This window comes from Ambystoma mexicanum, chromosome 3p (assembly GCF_040938575.1).
Source record: "Ambystoma mexicanum isolate Mex_15411 chromosome 3p, UKY_AmexF1_1, whole genome shotgun sequence".
NCBI classification, from domain to species: domain Eukaryota; kingdom Metazoa; phylum Chordata; class Amphibia; order Caudata; family Ambystomatidae; genus Ambystoma; species Ambystoma mexicanum.
The window spans coordinates 988,424,490-988,443,205 of record NC_090925.1 but is presented as its reverse complement, the minus strand read 5'-3'; the positions used below and the strand labels follow the sequence as shown (position 1 = coordinate 988,443,205).

Sequence of the window (18,716 nt, the reverse complement as noted above, 5' to 3'; positions counted from 1 at the left end):
GCAAGACACAGACAACAGACTCAAGTGTAAAATAAGATAACTTATTACAGCAAATGTCAGGATGGTTGAAGGCCTAACTTGCCCTATGCTAAGGTGGGATTTACCTACCTGAATGAAACTAAGGAAAGTCTGAGTCAAAGAGTTGAACATAAAAGTCTGTCTGGGTCCAAAACCTATCCTTGCCCTTGTGTAGGGATGTCAATTAAAGAAATACTGTTCAACACATTCAGACCTTCTCCCAGCTCTTAGTCTCCTTTTTGGCTCCCCTTCCCCAAGTTCAAGAAAGTTCCCCAAAGGTCTTAAGAATACTATTCTCAAGTTCAAGGCAATACAGTGCTGCACAAACTTCGGGGTATCCTTCCCCAAGTTCCAAGCAACACGGTTCAAAAGAAAAGGGTCTTGAGGCTCCGTCCTCAAGACAGCATTTGTAGTCCCTCAGGGTTCCCTTCGCCAAGACTTCAATACCATAACTGATATTTGTTTCAATCTTTCAAAGTTAAACACAAATCCAGGCCAACTTGACCTTTCTGGTTTGCATCAACTGCTTACTTGTAGTACTTCTTCTGGATACGTTTCGCAATGTCTTTTGGTTTTACACTAGAATTCACTGGTCTAGGCGCAACTGTCAGACCACACAGTCCACCCATCACAGGTCGCGCAACCAGGAACCCAAGGCTCTTTAGCACACACAGGTTCTTCTGTTTTGCTCCTATGTACAGATTCACCTTCACTTGACTTCTTTGTCGGCCTCATGGCTTTATATATAGGTTCACATTTTCACGGCTTCTCTTTGTCAGCCTCTTGACTTTGCCATTATGTGTTAGACACCTCTGAGCCAGTCATTAGCCTTTTAGCACTATACACTCATTCATAAAGTTTCACTGTATTGCGGTGGTCTGGTCCATGCCCCACCTTTCTGTGACACCCTTTCACACTTGTGCTCTTTTGTGAAGGTTGCTTTTAATTGGGCACTTTACTTTTTATCTTTCATCCGTTATAAGTTTTGCCCATATGCAATATGCATAACTTTTTTTTAAAACCTTTATTTTTTGCTAAACGGTGTAACACATTCACACAACACTTTGGGAGTGAACCCCATAGGTACCTAGCAACATAGTAATTGCCTTTTCAACATACATGCCATAAGTATAACTTTTTTTTGTTTTTCCAACATTCATGTGGAGTCCGCTGAACCGCCTTCTTGATTGTCCCTTAGCTAGGTTCGTAACGGAGCCCAGATGTCTTTAGGTCTGTTGGTAGTCATAACACTGTTACTATATGTTCAGGATACTGAAGAAAAATATGTTAAGTCCCGTAGCCATGCCTTCTGAGTGGGGGCTGCTTTGGATTTCCATGTCTGCAATATATTTTTCTTTGCCAATGCCCCTGCAACAGCAACAAATCTACGGATTTTAACTGAAGCCTTCCCTATATCGCCCGGGAGGTATTTATGTGGGACAGCTGGGATATGTAGCCCCGTAATATCACTTATGCTTCTAGCTACTTCCTCCCAGAAGGCTTTTACGGGGGGACACTCCCAATATATATGTATTGAGTTCGCATTATGGACACCACATTTGGGGCAAGTTACTTGGAGGGTAGGGTCAAACTTGGAGATCTTTTTCTGGGTTATATGTAGATGATTTAGTATTTTAAACTGAATTAACCTAAAGTTAGATGGCTTTGGTATGTTGGCAATATTTAGCCCATTAGGCATCTTCTATTGTGATGCCAAGATCACACTCCCATTTTTGTTTCATGGTGTTCCCTGATGGGGCATGTTCCTGGACTGCTTTGTATTGTCTGGATAATGTACCCGTAAAACCCTCCTGCGACATAACTGCAGTCAAGAATTCATGTATCGGAGGGGCCTCGGGAAACGACAGCCATTTCTTTTTACAGGCTGATTTCACACGGCATTAACACGCTGCAGCGTGTTAATGAGGCCTGGCCCCACTTTATTATGCACAGTTGCGAGTGTCGCAAATCTGCCCTCTGGGTATAAATCTCCTACTCTCATTTCCTTGTCCGGGTCCCATTTGCGCTGCAAGGCCGTATCAAATGTGGGTTCCAAGTCGGGATGGTGCCACAAGGGGGTAAATGGGCAGTATGGGTTCACGCATCCCACCCTTGCAAATAGTGCTGACCAGGCTCGTACTGTTGCGCTCACTGCATCTACCTCCCTGATATTTCCTTTACTTTTTGCAAATGGCATCGCTTGGATGTTAACTGGGGCTAATGCAAATTTCTCAGCCTGCACGTGCGCATGTTTTTCAGCAGTGTCCCCCCAATACTTCGCAAAATGTGCTTGTGCTGCATGAAAATATAATATGAAGTCTGGGGCTGCCAATCCACCTGTTTCATACCTTTCGCACAACCTGGGCCATTTAAGTCTAACTGATTTCCCACCCCATACAAAGTTAACCGCTAGTCTCTGTAACCTCTGAAAATAATCCCTGCCCGGCCATGTGGAGATACCAGAGAACATGTATAATAAGTTGGGCACCACCACCTTTTTGAGCAGGGCCACTCGTCCGTACATGTATATTGGCAGTTTCTCCCAGACAGCTAGTTTGTGTTCCAGGAGTTGAAGGTAAGTGTAAAGGGTCTGTCTGTCAGTGGCCATTAATATTCCCAGGTATCATGTTGTTGTAGGGGACCATCTAAAATCTGATGTAGCCTGAGATTGCCCTGTAGTTGGCGTCACTGGAATTATTATTGACTTTGTCTGGTTAATTTTGTAGCCAGAGAACGTGGACATTTTTTTTTATTTTATGCATTATTGGGGGTAGATGTATTTGTATTTGTATTTTATTGATTTATATAGCGCCTTGCGCCAAAGCGCTGTACATAGAACAACATGATACATAAAACATGAACGATAAACTGTTGAAGCATAACAATATGAATCAATCAAACAACAAAACAATGGAAAGAGCAATTAGCTGAAGGTGAGGGAGGAAAGGGAGATGGGACAAGTTGGGGGTGGAGTGAAGGAGGAGGAGGGCAGGAGGGGGAAAGGGTGGGAGGAAAAGGGGTGGGGGGTATAGGAGGGGAGAGAGTCAGGGAAAAAGAGACAAGAGGGGGGAAGTAGAAGGGGGTAGCGGATTCAAGGAGGAGGATGGAGAAGGAGAGATTTAAGGGAAGTGTGGAATGAGGGGAAGGTGGGGTAAGAACGGATGGCAAGAGGAAGGGAGTTCCAGTTTAGAGGAGCTAAGAGCTGGAAGGAGCGAAAACGGGAGGAGGCACAGGGGGAGGGGGTGAAGTGAGAAGGAAATGGTCAGCAGACCGGAGGGAGCGGGAGGGGGAGTAGGAGTAGAGAAGGGAGGAAAGATAAGGGGGGGGCAAGACCATGGAGAGATTTGAAGACAAGACAGAGAAATTGAAATTTAAGTTGGGAGTGAAAAGAAAGCCAGCCAAGGTAGGAGAGAGAGGAAGAGATGGAATCACGGGAGGTAAGGAGACAGAGGGTGCGAACAGCAGAGTGGTAGATTGATTTAAGAGGGGCAAGGTGAGAAGTAGGAAGTTCAAAGAATAAGGAAGAGCAGTAGAAGAGGCGGGAGAAGATAAGGGAGGAGATTAAGAGTTTAGTAGCGTGGAAAGTGAGAGAGGGCGGATTTTGCGAATGTTGAAGATGTGTTTCCGGACACCTAACATACACCATAGTATCATCTGCATATAGTGAAAGAAGCTGGGGAACTTCTCCAATACGGATGCCCCTCCACGTGTGTTCATGTCTGACCTTAGCGGCCATCCCCTCTATCGTGAGCGCAAATATGAGAGAGGACAGAGGGCAACCTTGCCGGGTGCCCCTACCCAACACAAAGGGAGATGAAAAAGAGTGTTTAGTTCTTACCATTGCTGCCGGGTTCTTGTATAGCAGACGAATATAACACATAAACATTGGACCAAACCTTAATTTACCCAGCATTGAGAACATATAATTCCATGACACAGAATCAAACGCTTTTTCGGCGTCCAAAGTAATTGCAGCTGCTTTAGCGTTCGGGTCCAGTTGTGACGTGTTCGCGAAAAACCTCTGCAAATTCAGTGCCGTTGATCGGGTCGGGATAAATCCTGTTTGGTCCGCGTGGATTAAATTGTTCGTGTGGGATCAGGCGACTTGCTATCGCCTTGGCATACATTTTTGTGTCCAAATTAATCAGTAATAATGTGCGGTAAGATGCAGGGTCTTGTGGAGATTTGTGGGGCTTTAGCAAAACAGTTATTATCGCCTCTCATGGTGCTCGGCAACTCTCCCCTTCCGAGCGCCTCTTCCCAGATCTCCAGCAGTCTCGGGGCCATCTCAGATTTGAATACCTTGTAGAAATCAAGCGGGATACCATCCGATCCAGGGCCTTTGCCAGCATGCAGATCCGAGATGGCTTGCTCAATTTCTTCGGCCGTCAATGGAAGTTCCAGCAGTGACCTTTCTGTTTCCCCCAATTTAGGCACCGAAAATGAGTCCATGTAAGTTTGGAGTTCTCCTGGGGTCACTGTATCAGCATTAGCATACAATTTGGCATAGAACAGCTTGAACTCTTCATTAATTGCACTTGGGGCCGTCTGCACTGTCCCCACAGAATCACAAATACTGGTGATATGTCTCGATCCCTGTTCTGTTCTGATAAGGGTTGCCGTTGCCTTACTCGCCTTGTTCCCCTCTCCATACTTCCTTGCTTTCGCAGGTTGTGTAATGTAGTGCAGTTCTTTCTTTGCCAGAGTCTTACATTTATCCAATTGTTCTTGTATTTTTTGTAAGTGTCCTTTCCCCGAGACCACAGGCTGTTGGATCTTGAGGGCCCTTAGTTCCTGTTCAGTCTGGCACAAGTCCTTTCTGATTTCTCTCAGGGAACCATAGGCTGTCCCCATCAATTGGCCTCTCAGCCACACTTTGAATGTTTCCCAAATCGAACTCTGGGTCCGTACTGTGCCTGTATTTCGCTCAAAAAAGTCCTCTATTTCAATTCTAAGTGGTTCAATCACTGACTCATCCTTCAGTAGCTCTGGGGGCATGCTCCAAGTTAGAGTAGTACCCTCCATATTTTTTGGTGCCAGACTCCGGAGGACCGGTGACTGATCCAACAGCATATGCGGGAGGATTGAGCTCTGTTCCACCTCTGAAATCAGCCTGGGGGAGCATAGTCAATACGTGAGCTAGACCCATGTACCCCCGAGTAGAATGTTTATTCCCTTTCAAGAGGGTGCAATTCTCTCCATGCATCTACCAGGGGTAGTGTAGCCATATCTTGTTTAAATGGCAGTGCCGCTTTAGTGCACTGTCTGCGGCTCCCCGTCGATGGGGTCCAGTATTACATGGAGGTCCCGTCCCCATATCACGGCTGCTGTTCTCAGAGGCGATATTAATTCCACGATACGCAGATAGAACTCCGGGCTATCTGTGTTAGGGCCTTACGTATTGACTAGTACAACTTCCCTGTTGTATAGATGCCCCCAGATAATCACATAGCGGCCATCGTCGTCTGTTAGTGATTTGAACATCCGGATGTTAACACACTTGTGTACAACTGTGAGGACTCCTCTCGCCATTGAGGAGTAATTCGTAGCTACCTTTTGTATGACCCCAGTTTCGTGCAAATACGTCGGTGATCTTCCTAGTGGCATGTGACTCTTGCAGTAAAAGTATGTCGATCTTATGTCGATTTGCATATGCAAGTATCTTCCTTGCTTTTATCGGGTGTGCCAGGCCCCATATGTTCCAAGTGAGCAACTTAATCTCTTGCATACTCGGCAGCCTTAATGATGATATCGTAGGTATGTTGCAGCTTCCCATTCAACTCCTGCAGTGCCATGCTGCATGTGCCACACCCATCAGTGATTTCGTGCATATCATTCCTCTCCCACTCCTGTCTAAATCCGATTTCTATATCAGCATGTATGTTCCTGGACCACATTCCATGAAATGTCTCATCCTCTTCAACAAATGGGAACTGGCCCAACTCGCTTCCCACCCCCACCCTCACCATCCCCACAACCAGACAGTGCAGACCCCTCAGAAAACTTCAACCTTTGAAAAAATGGGCGGCTCTGTACGGCTATTCTGCCCTTTTCCATATGCCAACCAGACCGCCTTAAGGTCCGCTGCACCTGTTACTTTGTGTATCCAGGAGTATAAGACTATTGTGTATTCTCGTGCTCCCGGCATGACTTCATGTACTGGGCCCGAGTAGTGGCTTCTTGTCATTTACAGGTTGCGGAATATTCGCTCGACATACCCCATGGCCTCATCAGGGGAATCAACAAAATGCACCTTCCCAGCGTATTGCAGGCAGAGTTTAGCGGGAAACAACATTGCATAGGGGGATAGATTGTGCCCGGAGTGCTCTCTTGACTTGGTCGAAGTTGTGGCGTTACCCCATTTGAAAAGTCAGGGTAAATATGTATCCTGGTGGAGTCATATATTAGGGAACCTTTCTCCCGAGACAGGTGTAGAAATCATATCCCTGTCGCGGTAATTAAGGAGGCGGGCGATGACTGTGCGTGGCGGTGGGGGAGACGTCAGGGCTCGGTGGGCTCTCGATCAAGAACTGCTGTGAGAGAAGTGCATCAGGGAGGACTTCCCGGATTACTTCTTCCGTATACACCTCCATTGGACCATTAATTTGTTTTTCTGCCAGCCCGACCACCCTGGTATTATTGCGGCAGGACCTAGATTCCAAATCTCTGCACTTCGTTTGCACTAGTTTCAGGTTCTTTTTGATGGCCTCCATATGCTTGCCATGGTTTATCTTAGTGTCCTATAGTGCTTATCCGGTTCTATGTTTCCAGTACTTGTGCGTTCACCTGTTGGAGGTCTCCTTTAATGGACGAAATAGTGGCTCCTATTTCATCCAATTTGGTGTTGACTGCAGCAAATCCCACCTGTAATGCCACCATATAGGGATCTGGTGATTCGTATGTAGCGCTTTGTGGCTCTGGTGTGGTGGCTCGTGACGTTCCAGCTTTTTTATCCTCCATGGTGACGTTAGTAAATGCGTCCATGGGTCCCTTTTTATTTGTTTTATTGCCTCTGGGCATACTGAACGTGGGCTGTGTGTTTATGTGGCCTCTACCCCCAAGCTGGGGCTCGATGCAATGCTTCCTGTTTGTGCTGGGGACAGTATTTGGCCCCACGTCTACCACACGATCGTGCTGAGGGGAGTTGGTTTATAGTGCTTCAGACCACTGTAGTGCCACTCGACAACCCTTCTAAGTATAATGACTCACTGCCTTATAGTTCCAGCGTGCTTGCCGCCAGCTAAGGTATTTTGTAAGGCTTCTTCCATGACTTAATACGGTCCGGGCCACCTCACCGTAGCATATCTGCTCGCCAGAAAATATGATGTCAGGGGGGGGGTGTCCATGCACTGTGCGCCGTGTTGTAGGCTCACAGCTCTACCTCCCTCCTGCACGGTAACTTCCCCTGTCCGGCGCTCACACTTGTATTAGTCTTTAGTTTTTAATGGGGCCCCTGTTCAGCATACCCAGTGTACATAAGGATCTCTGCTCCCCACACGCATGTGCCAGTCTGTTTCTGAAGAGCGGCGTGGGCTCGCCCTCGACCCGGCTGACCAGCCGATCACACACGGCGGCCACTGGGGAGGGGAAGCCTGGCCCTCCGACTACTTTCGAAGATTCAGGGCCTCAGTACAAACGATGCCTACAGCTCGCTCCAGGAGCCGTCATCCGCTTCTCCCCGCCTGTCTCAGTGATCGGGCACTCCCACCGCAGCTCTGCTGCACTGATCCCCTTTGCTTTTGACTCCTCTCTGGGTCGAACGTGACCGATTTGCTCGTGCTGGAGAACCGCAAGCTCGCTGCGGGTGGGGGAGGGGAAGCAGGTCACGTAAACGCTTCCCGCCCTGGTGGCCCGCCAGCTCTTCAACACAGGTTTTCTCTGTATTTACCGGGCACTGTACCGCTACAGGGGTGTCCACCGGTACTCTGGCACCTCCAGCTTTCTCGCCCACCGCAGTATGTAGGTGTATGTTCTCTGAATACATAGTATTTTCTGAAGGATTTATAGCATACGGCGCAGCTACTCTCTCAGGCGGCCTTTTTCGTTGGCGTCCGACAGCGCCACACACCCAATATGCATAACTTGTCCTTGTTTCACGTTTTCATTCAGTTCGGTGTTCAATATATTTCATTCAGCTAGGTGTTTAGAATGCATATTTTATCTTTGGTTCGAATCTCCATTCCATTCGGTCTTCAGTAAACATTGTAAGGCATTTCATTATCTGCGTGCATCCTTTTCTTGTCGCCCTGGCTTCGAGGGACCTTCCCGACACTCACCGGCTTATGGCGTCTTCCCCGGCGGCTTATCCTGCCTTCAGTCTGCTCCTCCTGTCGACGGACCGCCTCCTGCTAGCCCTGCTCGCACTCCGCTTCCTGGACATGGACACGGGTGGCGTTCCTTCTTTCCTGCCTGCTGGCAGGATTAGCAACAGGCTTCCCAGTAATGATGCTCCCAAATTTGTGGTAGCTCCACGGCTGCACCAGTCTTGGGCTCCACAGCTCCTCGGGGCATCTGGCGCTGTCCTGGCTTCCCCGTAGGCCCTTAAAAACTGTAAGGGGACTTTTTTTTTTTTTTTTTAAAGACTGAGGCCAGGACCGCGCCCCTCCCAAAAATAAGAAACAGTTACAAAACAGATCCTGCGCCTCACTTTCTCCCCTATCTGGTGAGATAAATACTCACAAAGTCCCTTTAGACCAAATAACAATTCTGAAACGTAGAATTAGAAAAATACATATATTTATTTTATTTAATTGTACCGAATATCATTAAAAAACATAGAACCTCAATAGGTATGCAGTGTAATCTTTTCTTTTTGTTTTTTTTTAAATTTCACATGAATTACCAACGTAAAAAAACTAAATATCGACATAAATTATGAAAAGGGAAGTGAATAAGTGAATGGATAGACTAATTACACCAAATTTACCTCAACCAACCTCCACCTAAATACTGGCACTAACAAAATTCAACAATACATTCACAAATTCTCAACAGGCAAGAAATGCATTTGATTTCATAAAACTCATTAAGAAACAACTATACAATTCAGAGAAAAGCAATTTGCACTACTAGTCAGGCTATATTAGCATAACATTCAGCTGTCTAGTATTTAATCCTTATATAGGTTAGGATTACTGAGTGATTTTTAATGGATACTAGCCATTAATGCTCTATTATAGATGTGTCTTGGTCACACGGTATCATTGTCCCCGACATGTTTCATTCCCTAAATTTGTAAGTCTAGTACAGGGAAATTCTTCAGGGGTATTGCTTCAATATCTGAACAGTGTAACGGTAACCAAACTTGTATACTGTCGATTCTTTAAAAAAAAAAAAAAAAACTTTTGATTTGGCCAAGAGTTGCAGCCCTCGAGGGATTCCTTCTGGTTATGAATTAACTATAACCCAATGGAAAAAACAGGGGGGAAAAAGAAATAAACACAACATAAGAAGTTGGTTGTGTTGGGCTCAAATCATAACTGAGCAATCATCTCAACCTAAGTTTATAATTAACTTGGTGAGGCTTACCACAATGCAAACTTGATAAATAGTAAGAGGTGTAGAGCGCGCTTCTTATAAGTAGGGCGCTGATTCCCTAAAAGGGGAAAACAAGGGAAAATAACACCAGGTCAGTGTTTTGTCTGGACTGGACGGTCTTATTCTACAGCTCCCTATACCAATTTAAAATGTGCTTCTGCGTACAGATTAGAATGTACAAGTTAGACCGACAATTACCCATCGGTTATGCGTGTAGTCTACTGATATAATCCTATTAGACTTATCTTCTTTAGACTAAAATTATAGCCATCCGTGGGGCCAAAGAATGATATTTGACTTTTTAACAGGGTGTTTTAAATTACAGGAGGTGGCCCAGAACATACCCGCGAGTAGTGTGTTATACTCCTACCTGGATGATCATGGAAGTAGATCCTGTCTTAGTGAAGTCTTCCTACTGGGCCCTATGGCCATTTTCCATGGAGTTTAAAACTTTAAATTGTGCTCGTTTCAGCTCGTTCTTCCAGTCAGCTTTTTCAATGAAGCTGCTAAAAAAAATAAACACTATCTCTAAATAAAAAGTGTTACCGTATATTTGCTTTCTAGTACAGATATCCGTTGCTTGAATGTTTTAAGAGCCTTTATATTGTAGGCGTCTTGCACGGTCTAAACCATATTGTATGGTCAGCGCGGATGTCTTCCACGACAGTTAAATAATGGCCAAAAGTGGCCGTTCCAGCCCAAACAAGCTGAATTCATTCCAAATGTACCGCGAGCAACGCAAGTACTTACAGCAATTGCTGGATGAATAAAATACCGCATATGTGCTGCTAACATATCATGCTACTTTAGTTGCCCCCTCCCGAGCTATTCCATTGTGCTCGCACACGAGTTAAAACTCGGGCTTGTCAGCTATTTGTATGCGGACATGTGTTGCATGTAGGTTCTTAGCTTGTAGCTAGTGGTTATTACTGCTAACTCCTGGCGTACGCTGCAACTCCATATTCACAGTCGGATCTAGTATGCTGGCTACCTCTACAGTGCCGTATCGTGAAAAAACACGTCCTACCGGAAGTAGAGGGCGGAGCTCGTGTGCCGGCATAAACACTAGACTGTGCACCTCGATGCGCATTTTGTGCTTTCCAAGGCTCCGTATTGAAAACAGTAAAAGTATATACTTAGTATCTGGCGAATGGAGCCAGACCTGATGGAAACAAAGTTTGCATCTCAATTTGACGCCAAACTCAACGTGGTAAGGATATATTAATAAACTACAAGTACTTAAACTGCCTACGTTCTTAGAAATAGCTGTAGTGTTGAAACTACTTTGCTCTTAGTTATATGGCATTCCGCCCTGTATCACTATTTTATGTTCTCTGTCGGAATTTGAAAAACTACCACCAAACTACTTTGTTCGGCATAATGGATTCAGTGATTTGCTGATATGGTCGGCTGTTACTATTTGTCAAAAATGTATGGACAAAGATGTGTACTAGTAACACTTGTTTTGGCGTGTAACTCTACAGTTTATAGAACTCTACTTCGCCTCTCTTACAAAGATTACCAGTCTATCAATTAGTTTAGACCGTTTTCGACTGAATTACAAAGGTAGATTAGTCTTTGTTCTTGGTTTGTTCGTTTTTTCTTATTGACTGATGTTGGTTCTGTTGAATTCAGCTGTAGCAGTCCACTCCACGTGAGTGACTCAGGTGTATGATCCATAGCCAAAAAATGGCCTACCATTGGAGCTGTTAAGTTACGGTTCCGTATGCAACTCTTATGCTCTATGATCCGCTGCTTTACTTTTCTTTCTGTCATTCCAATATAGATTTTCCGGCAAGGGCACTAAATAACATAAACAACCATTTTTGAGTTGCCGTTCGTGAATTGGCATTGTAGCCACGGTCTCTTCAGGCCCAGGTCTACCTCTTTAGTATGTTGAGTACTTGCACAGCAACTGCATGTGCCACAAGGAGTGTGACCTATGGGTTTGGTCATACCCCAAGATTCAGTGAGCGTCTTCTGGACTTGTTTGACAGAGATGTCATTCTTTGTCACAAGGTCTTTGATATTTGGACCTCTTTTAAACGCGCTTCCACTAAGTATATGCCAATTCCGCTTAATAATGGCATTAACCTTGTTGGAGAGTGGATTAAAAGTACTCAAGAAAACTATTTGATCTTCAGTTTGCGCCTTTGTTCTGTACTCCAAGAGGGCTTCTCTGTTATTATTCCTTGCACGTTTCCAAGCTGTCTTTACAATTTCTTTAGGGTATCCTCTTGCTGTTAATTTGGTGCCTAGGACTGCTGCTTCTTTTTCAAACGTACTGATATCAGAACTGTTGCGCTTTAATCTAAAAAATTGCCCTACAGGGAAATTTTCTCTTGTATGTCTCGGACGACAGCTATTGAACTGAAGCAAAGAGTTTCTGTCTGTTGCTTTGTGGTACGGTTTCACCTTTAACATGTTATCTGTCGTGTTCGCCCAAATGGTTAGATCAAGAAAATTAATCTCACTTGTACTGCTCGTCGCTGTAAATTTCAGAAATGTATTCTGTTTGTTGAGCCAGTTCAGGAAGGCTTCCAATTCACTACGGCCTTCTTTTCATATCATGGGTCTCTTGCTGGTTTCTTCCCCAAAGGTCTCTGATGCACTCCCTGCTGTTCTCTGGTTCTGCATATACACCTGCAACCACTTGACAGGTTGCAGATGCGGATTCCTGATTAGATTTGCCTTACCATAGTTAAAGGGACATGCCAGACCCTCACAGCTCTCTGCCATCATCTTCTTCGTCCCAGTAGCGAAGTGGTGAAATGGAATTTTGAGTGTTTAGTCGCCTCTTAGAGTACTTTCAGGACTCGTTTGTGGGGAAATGAGGGAAGATGATTTGCAATGACTTACAAAGGCCGGCGGAGGAGTAGGTTGGTCATCATTACGGAAAGGAGATACCATGTCTCACCTATGGGCACTCCACTCCCAATTCCCCAAGGACCCTCCACCCAGGGGATCTTGGTATCCGTATAAAATAATGTAAATAAAAAAAACGAATGGTAGATATGTTCGAATTCCGACTGTATGAAAATTACGTACAGCCACATTTTGAAAACCTCTACCATTCAGTGAACAAGGGGAGCAGTGGTTGTGGTGGTGTTCGCCGCGACACACAATGTTTTTAAAAAAAGGACCACGCAGCGCTGGTTCCCATGCACGTAAGTGAAGGGAACCGGTGTCGCAAAGGGATGCCGAAGGTTAGTAAGGAGTTGGGGGAGCGGGTTGTCGGAAATGTCAGCGGGAGAGAAAAACAAAAGTTATTTTCATTCAAATAACTTTTGTTTTTTTTATCCTTGGGACATTTCGTGTCTGGTCAATTCATGGACATCCGGTGATCCTCCCTCGCTTCTCCACCCCCAGGGTCCGGATAGAAAAGCAAAAGCCTTTTCCTGGCCACCTGATAACGGTGCAAGGCTAGGGTTTCTGGGATAATCACTTCTGTTCATCACAATTATGATGGCAGTAATAATAATGTGGAGACAAACCATTAGGGTTTAATGCAATCAATGTTAAAGGGCAATGTACAATTGAAATTATAGTGCAATTTGTGATCAGTGCAATTTTACTAATGGAAACAGGTTTGATTAAAAGAAAATGCCACATTTTTTAACAAACTAATGCAATGAAGAAGTTATTGTAAAATGTTCAATCTGGGCTATGTTCAATAACGTAAAATGAAGAAGCATAGGAGATACAATGTGCTATATAGATATTGAGAGAAATGTAATTGATTTAAACTGAAGGGCAATTTATAATTGATGTTGTTTATAACTCTGGTGTGAATTTTAAAAGAATTATTAGAACACCTTAATGAATTTTAATGATTCCTGATTCCCAATTTCTGGCCCTGAAGGCGTTTCCTATAAATGTTTAGGAACGAAACAGGCTGCGATGAGCAGTCAGACATTTGTATAATCTGGTCACTTTAGTTGTTCAGATTCTTTTTTTTTTTGTTGAAGTAGTTCATGCAATGTTTAATGTTGTCTAGAGTGGCATCTGCGTTTTGCGTGTATGGAATTTGCGTTTTAAATAACAGTAATGATGGGTTGGTGAGTTATGATATGTTATATAACATGGTGTGGTGTTCCTTTTGTTGCCTTTAACATGGCAATATTGAACATTCATCATACTATAGAATGAATAGTTTTGATCATGTCTGGTTTTCAGTGTACTTTGCCACTAATTATTGTAATTTTATTTGTTGGTCTTATTTATTGTAATATGTGTGACGATCATTCAGATGGCATCACATCTCAAGGGGAGCCCCTTTCCATGAGGCTAGGAAGGTGAGGCTGATAAACTAAAGAATGCTGAACCACAGAAAATCTGGTGTGACAAATAAGACCAGGCTAGTTTCAATACTCTTTAACACCTCCTCTGCAACTAACTGGTACTTTATATACCCAATTTGAATACAGAGTTTAGTCTGCAGGCGGATGCTTTGAAGGTTGGTCTTGGGGCATTCCTATCATAAATCCATGATGGGGTAGAACATCCAGTCCTCTGTACGAGTAGAACGCTGTTTCCCTGTGAACAAAATTATGCTACCAGAGAATAACCCTTGCTATTAAGTTGACTGTGATGTTACTTTACCAGTTGCAAGTTTAGATTGGAGACAGACCACCCCCACCCCCCGACCTAGCTTAGTCTACATTAAAACACAAACACAAATTCTGTTTTCATGTTGTGCACAGGAAGGGATGGGACCAGGGAGACAATGATCTCAATTTCCCATAGGAGTAGATGGGGAAGCCGAAAGCCTAAGGGGAAGGGTATGTGACTATCCTTCAGATAGCATCACTTCTCCCAGGCGGGAGCCCCTTTCCATGAGGCTATGAGTTGAGGCCCCAAACCAATAGTCCCCGTAGGGCTGTGTGAGAAACCTGAAGATGTTTCATCCGCTAGTCCCTGAGGATCTGTCATCCAGGTGGCCAGAACACAGCTATCACTATTGCAACCAGCTCCTGGGGATGGACCAGTGCGGGAGGATCACCTGGATGAGTGGTCCTCGGGGAGTGGAAGTTGGACACCGAACAAAAGAAAATAACAATCTACAATCCAACGAGGCTCATCAGATCAAGCAACAAAATCCGCCCGGTACAAAAACCATACCTTAAGAAAAAACCTGGGGGCTCCACATTGTCCCACTTAGCCGCAAAAACCTGAAACAACATCCCGAAAGAAATGAGAAACACCAAAGACCGCCTACAATTCAGAAAATTACTAAAAACCTGATTCTTCAACGTCACAGACTGAAAAAGCAAAACAACCAAACGGGAAATGCAAAGAAATGGATGACAAAATTTAAGATGACACTGACAACATCCAGAACCGAATAAGGAAACTCTTACTACAACAAGAAAGACAATGCTAAATTGAATATGAGACAAGCGACCCCCATGAGGACAGAAATCGGCATCCCTAGCCAGCCAACTCCAGGCAACAACCTCACCCGCTCTATAATTGCTACTATGTATCATACTTGTTTAGAGTTATGTGAACGTTAGCATGTGCCACACTTGAACTAAGTTGTGGATATTGGCATGGGCATTGACCGAATGGAGTTGTGAATGAAGGCAGGTGCCGCCCTTGGATGTAATTGCAAGTGTTGGCATTTGCCACGTTTCGAAGGGGCTGGGAGCGGTAGCATGCATGAGCAACTGAATAAGATGATGAATGCCGACCAGCCGCCACATATGAATGGAGTAATCTTGGCTGACCGATGCCGCGCAACGACTGGATTGGGAATGCTCTCTGGGCCAGATTTGAAGGGACGCACAAACGCCTGCCTGCCCCGCATACAGACAGATGTCGCGTAGGTGGCCGGTGCCCAACTTGGGCAAATTTATGAATGTGAGTGGATGCCATGTGTGAAAGGGACTGTGAGTGTCGGACGGCCCCAGATGTGGACGGAGACACAGAACTGCTGACACACGCGACCTGGAGAGAATACGGAAGTTTAGTGCCTCGCTTCCAGACAGCAATGCCAATTAACCAATCCACTGACAATTTCACCCCTTTGCATACACCTCTCAAACTCTAACCAAACACAACCACAATCCTACAACACAGCAATCCACACAAACCTCACTACACTCCAACAACAAAACAAACCACACATAGACTTGCACAACAGCACACGACGGCTGCCGACCGTAAAACACCCCAAGCCCAGCCAACAGACTTACCGGGCTGAGGCTGCCAAGAGCACATCACTGCTCTCTTGCACTTTTCCAGCTTATTCCCACTAACTCACCCCACCCCCCCCTTTTTTCAGAGCCGCCAGGGGACCACTCTGGTGGTGATAGTGCGCGGTACAAATATCCTTTAACATTAACATCCTACCAGGAGGATACCTAGGAACTCGACTCCCCCCCCCCCCCTTTCCAACACAAACACTTTCTCGCCAACAGTTCACAGTGAGCGACAACAGACTAACACCCAACGCATGGGTCAGGCAGAGTCAGACAATTACTGATAATTACAGACACCTGACTTCCACCACACTTCCCCACACGGATAAAAGGGGCATCACGATAGCACACTCTGAGTAATGCAAAACGCACGAGCAAGCTGCAATTCTGAGATGGCAGTTTAAACCGAGGTGAAAGGGGCAAGACCAGAGAGGGTTGCAAGGAGGGAACTACCCTTGACCTTTTTGGTGAAGAACCGCAACTTTAACGAGGCCTCAAGGAATTACAGCTGAACAATAGTGCGTTGTGTCTCAAAGGTGCACGGGGCCCTTCCGCATTGATAGCCAAGGCTTGGAGAAGCGATTGCTGCCCTGGTACTGTCCTTGGCTCCGACAACAAAGCAGCGCCAGTGAACACAGCCGGTGATGCAGAGAGACTGATAGCAGGCTGGACTGTTACGATCAAGGTTGCAAGCGGCAACATTGTATGAAGAAAGATGAGGCGTATGTGATTGAACTTTGTGAAACCGAAGAAGGTACCATACACAGAGTGGTCTGGCGCCACGTGGGTGCTCATTCGAAGGTCTCTGTTTGGTATCCAACCAAGCGTGTGAGAATCATTGAACTGTGTAATTGAAGTGGTCCTACAACGGGTCAATCTAAATCCCGTGCACATTCAAAAGTCTTTGATAGCTAATACGAACGGAAATTGGTCTGAGCCTGGCTGAGGGAGACTAATTGTAGAAAAGGGGATCTGAGCCCATGAGAGGGGGATCCGGGGTGAACCGAGAGTCACCGAAGAAGATATTGTGGCAAATGTGAACCCGACTGAGGGATGCCTACGAACTAAAATTGGTCTGAGCCCGGCTGAGGGAGGCTAATTTTATAAAAAAGGATCTGAGCCCAGAAGAGGGGGATCCAAACGAAAGATTGTGGTAAGAAAAGGGATCTGAGCCCTGCCCAGGGAGATCCAGGGTGAAGAGCGAATCGCCTGACTTGAATATTTGGAAAGGAACTTTGTTGTTGTTTTTTGGTACATCAGGCCCTCTGAATCAAGAGACTCTGAACACAAGCCACTTGGGCGCAGAAGGCCCTGTTGTTGGTAAAAGTAACTGTGTCCTCATGCCAAAGAAGCCCAAGAGTGTGCTATGCTCGAGTGAACCGTATTGTCCCGTGCTGAAAACGTGGGGAAGGGAGGCCAACGGACTGAACATCCTGACTTATCATTTTGTGAACACTTTTTCTTTTTCTTGAACATTACCCCACACTATTTGTAACTTAGCAGTAAGGAATGGCTATAGGTTTGTTAGTATAGGCCCTTTTATTTTTACGAGACTCCACTAGGACTGCATTATTTATATTTGATGGTCGTAGCTTGCCCCCATCTTAGATTTAGGTTTAAATAGGTGTTTATTACACCCTTGATATTCAATAAACACCCTTGAACTGTGGTCACTTGTTTTGATACCATGCCTTCCTTACAGCTGATAACATGCGGGAGGATCTCATGGAGAGGGACTCCTCTGCTAAGGATAAGGACGCAATTGGGAGACACAGCCCCTTTACACCCCAACCCTGCAGGCTGATGCTAATGCTCGAATCTTGTACACATAAACTCACGTCCACAACTGTTACCATAAAATATCAAGCCACCTTGTGTCATAGGTACAGCTATGAAGAAGAGCTTGAGAATGCTACAATCGAGTGGGAGGAACGATCAATCAGCTGCTGTCAATTGGACTGATGTTACGCTGGTGCCATCCCCACTATTTAAATTGAACAGCAAAGGAGGACTGGGTACTGTCTCATCTTCTGAGCCTATGCGGTTCTAATATGCTGAGAGCAGTTGTATGTCCAGAAAGAGATCCTGGCGAGTGCGGTGGCCGCATCGAAGCCTGTAAGGCTGAACTTGGAATTCGGGAGACTGCAGTGAGGCACATCTCCAAAGTTAGAGACAAACAGTGGGACGCTGAGGAAGCGTCTTATGTGTTGATTGGGAACCGGCCCAGTAAACCTGGAGATGGAAAGTTGGTGGCACGACCTGTAGTGGTGGACCATCAGGTCCGGTGATGGTGCAGAGACCACCTACCGAAGCCTACAGCAGAGCCGCATAGGCAAATGTGTGCAGAGTGCAAGAGACTGTGGTGGTTGTGTGACCTGATGTGAGTGGACGAAGGATTCCGACAACTGCGCAGGGACGCCAGTAGTAATTGGCTGTAGAGAGAAGTAGGCTGTGGAGAGAAGCAGGCCGCAGAAGTAGCATGAAAGAAGAAGCTGAAGTAGAGAGATTGGAGCCGTGACCCCTGACAAAGCTGGTAAACAGTTCCCAGGGAGAAGGTAATGGGAACAAGTACAAGTCCAGGAGGGGGCCGTGAAGATTCGAGACTGTAAGCCATGAAGAAGCAGATGAAGTAGTGAATCCTCATGTAGCACAAAGTGTGGTTTTGAGAGTTGAGAGGGACTCGGGGAGCATCTTCGTCGTCCCAGTGGGAGCAGGATAAGTGTACAAAGAAAGCTGAATGTGTGGAAACTTCCTTAAAGGAATTACAAGTGAAAAACTATAAGCAACATTGGGGAACCAGCTTAGGAGAAGGGTGTCATTCTCCCAGCCCCACGAGGATCCTGTAGAACAGTTTTTTCTTTGCTATGAAAAGCTTGGAACTTTAATGGAAGTTTTACTCTGAGAAGACTTGGGTCTTTGGGACACTTTAAATCCAGAAGAAAGGCACTCATTCTCCTG

General features: G+C 45.4%; 1 protein-coding gene across 5 annotated transcripts in view; it reads left to right on the top strand.

Annotated features, from left to right (window-relative positions):
- ZHX3 (zinc fingers and homeoboxes 3) overlaps positions 1-18,716 on the top strand; it is a 443,788-nt gene that overhangs the window by 47,260 nt on the left and 377,812 nt on the right. The window lies entirely within an intron of this gene.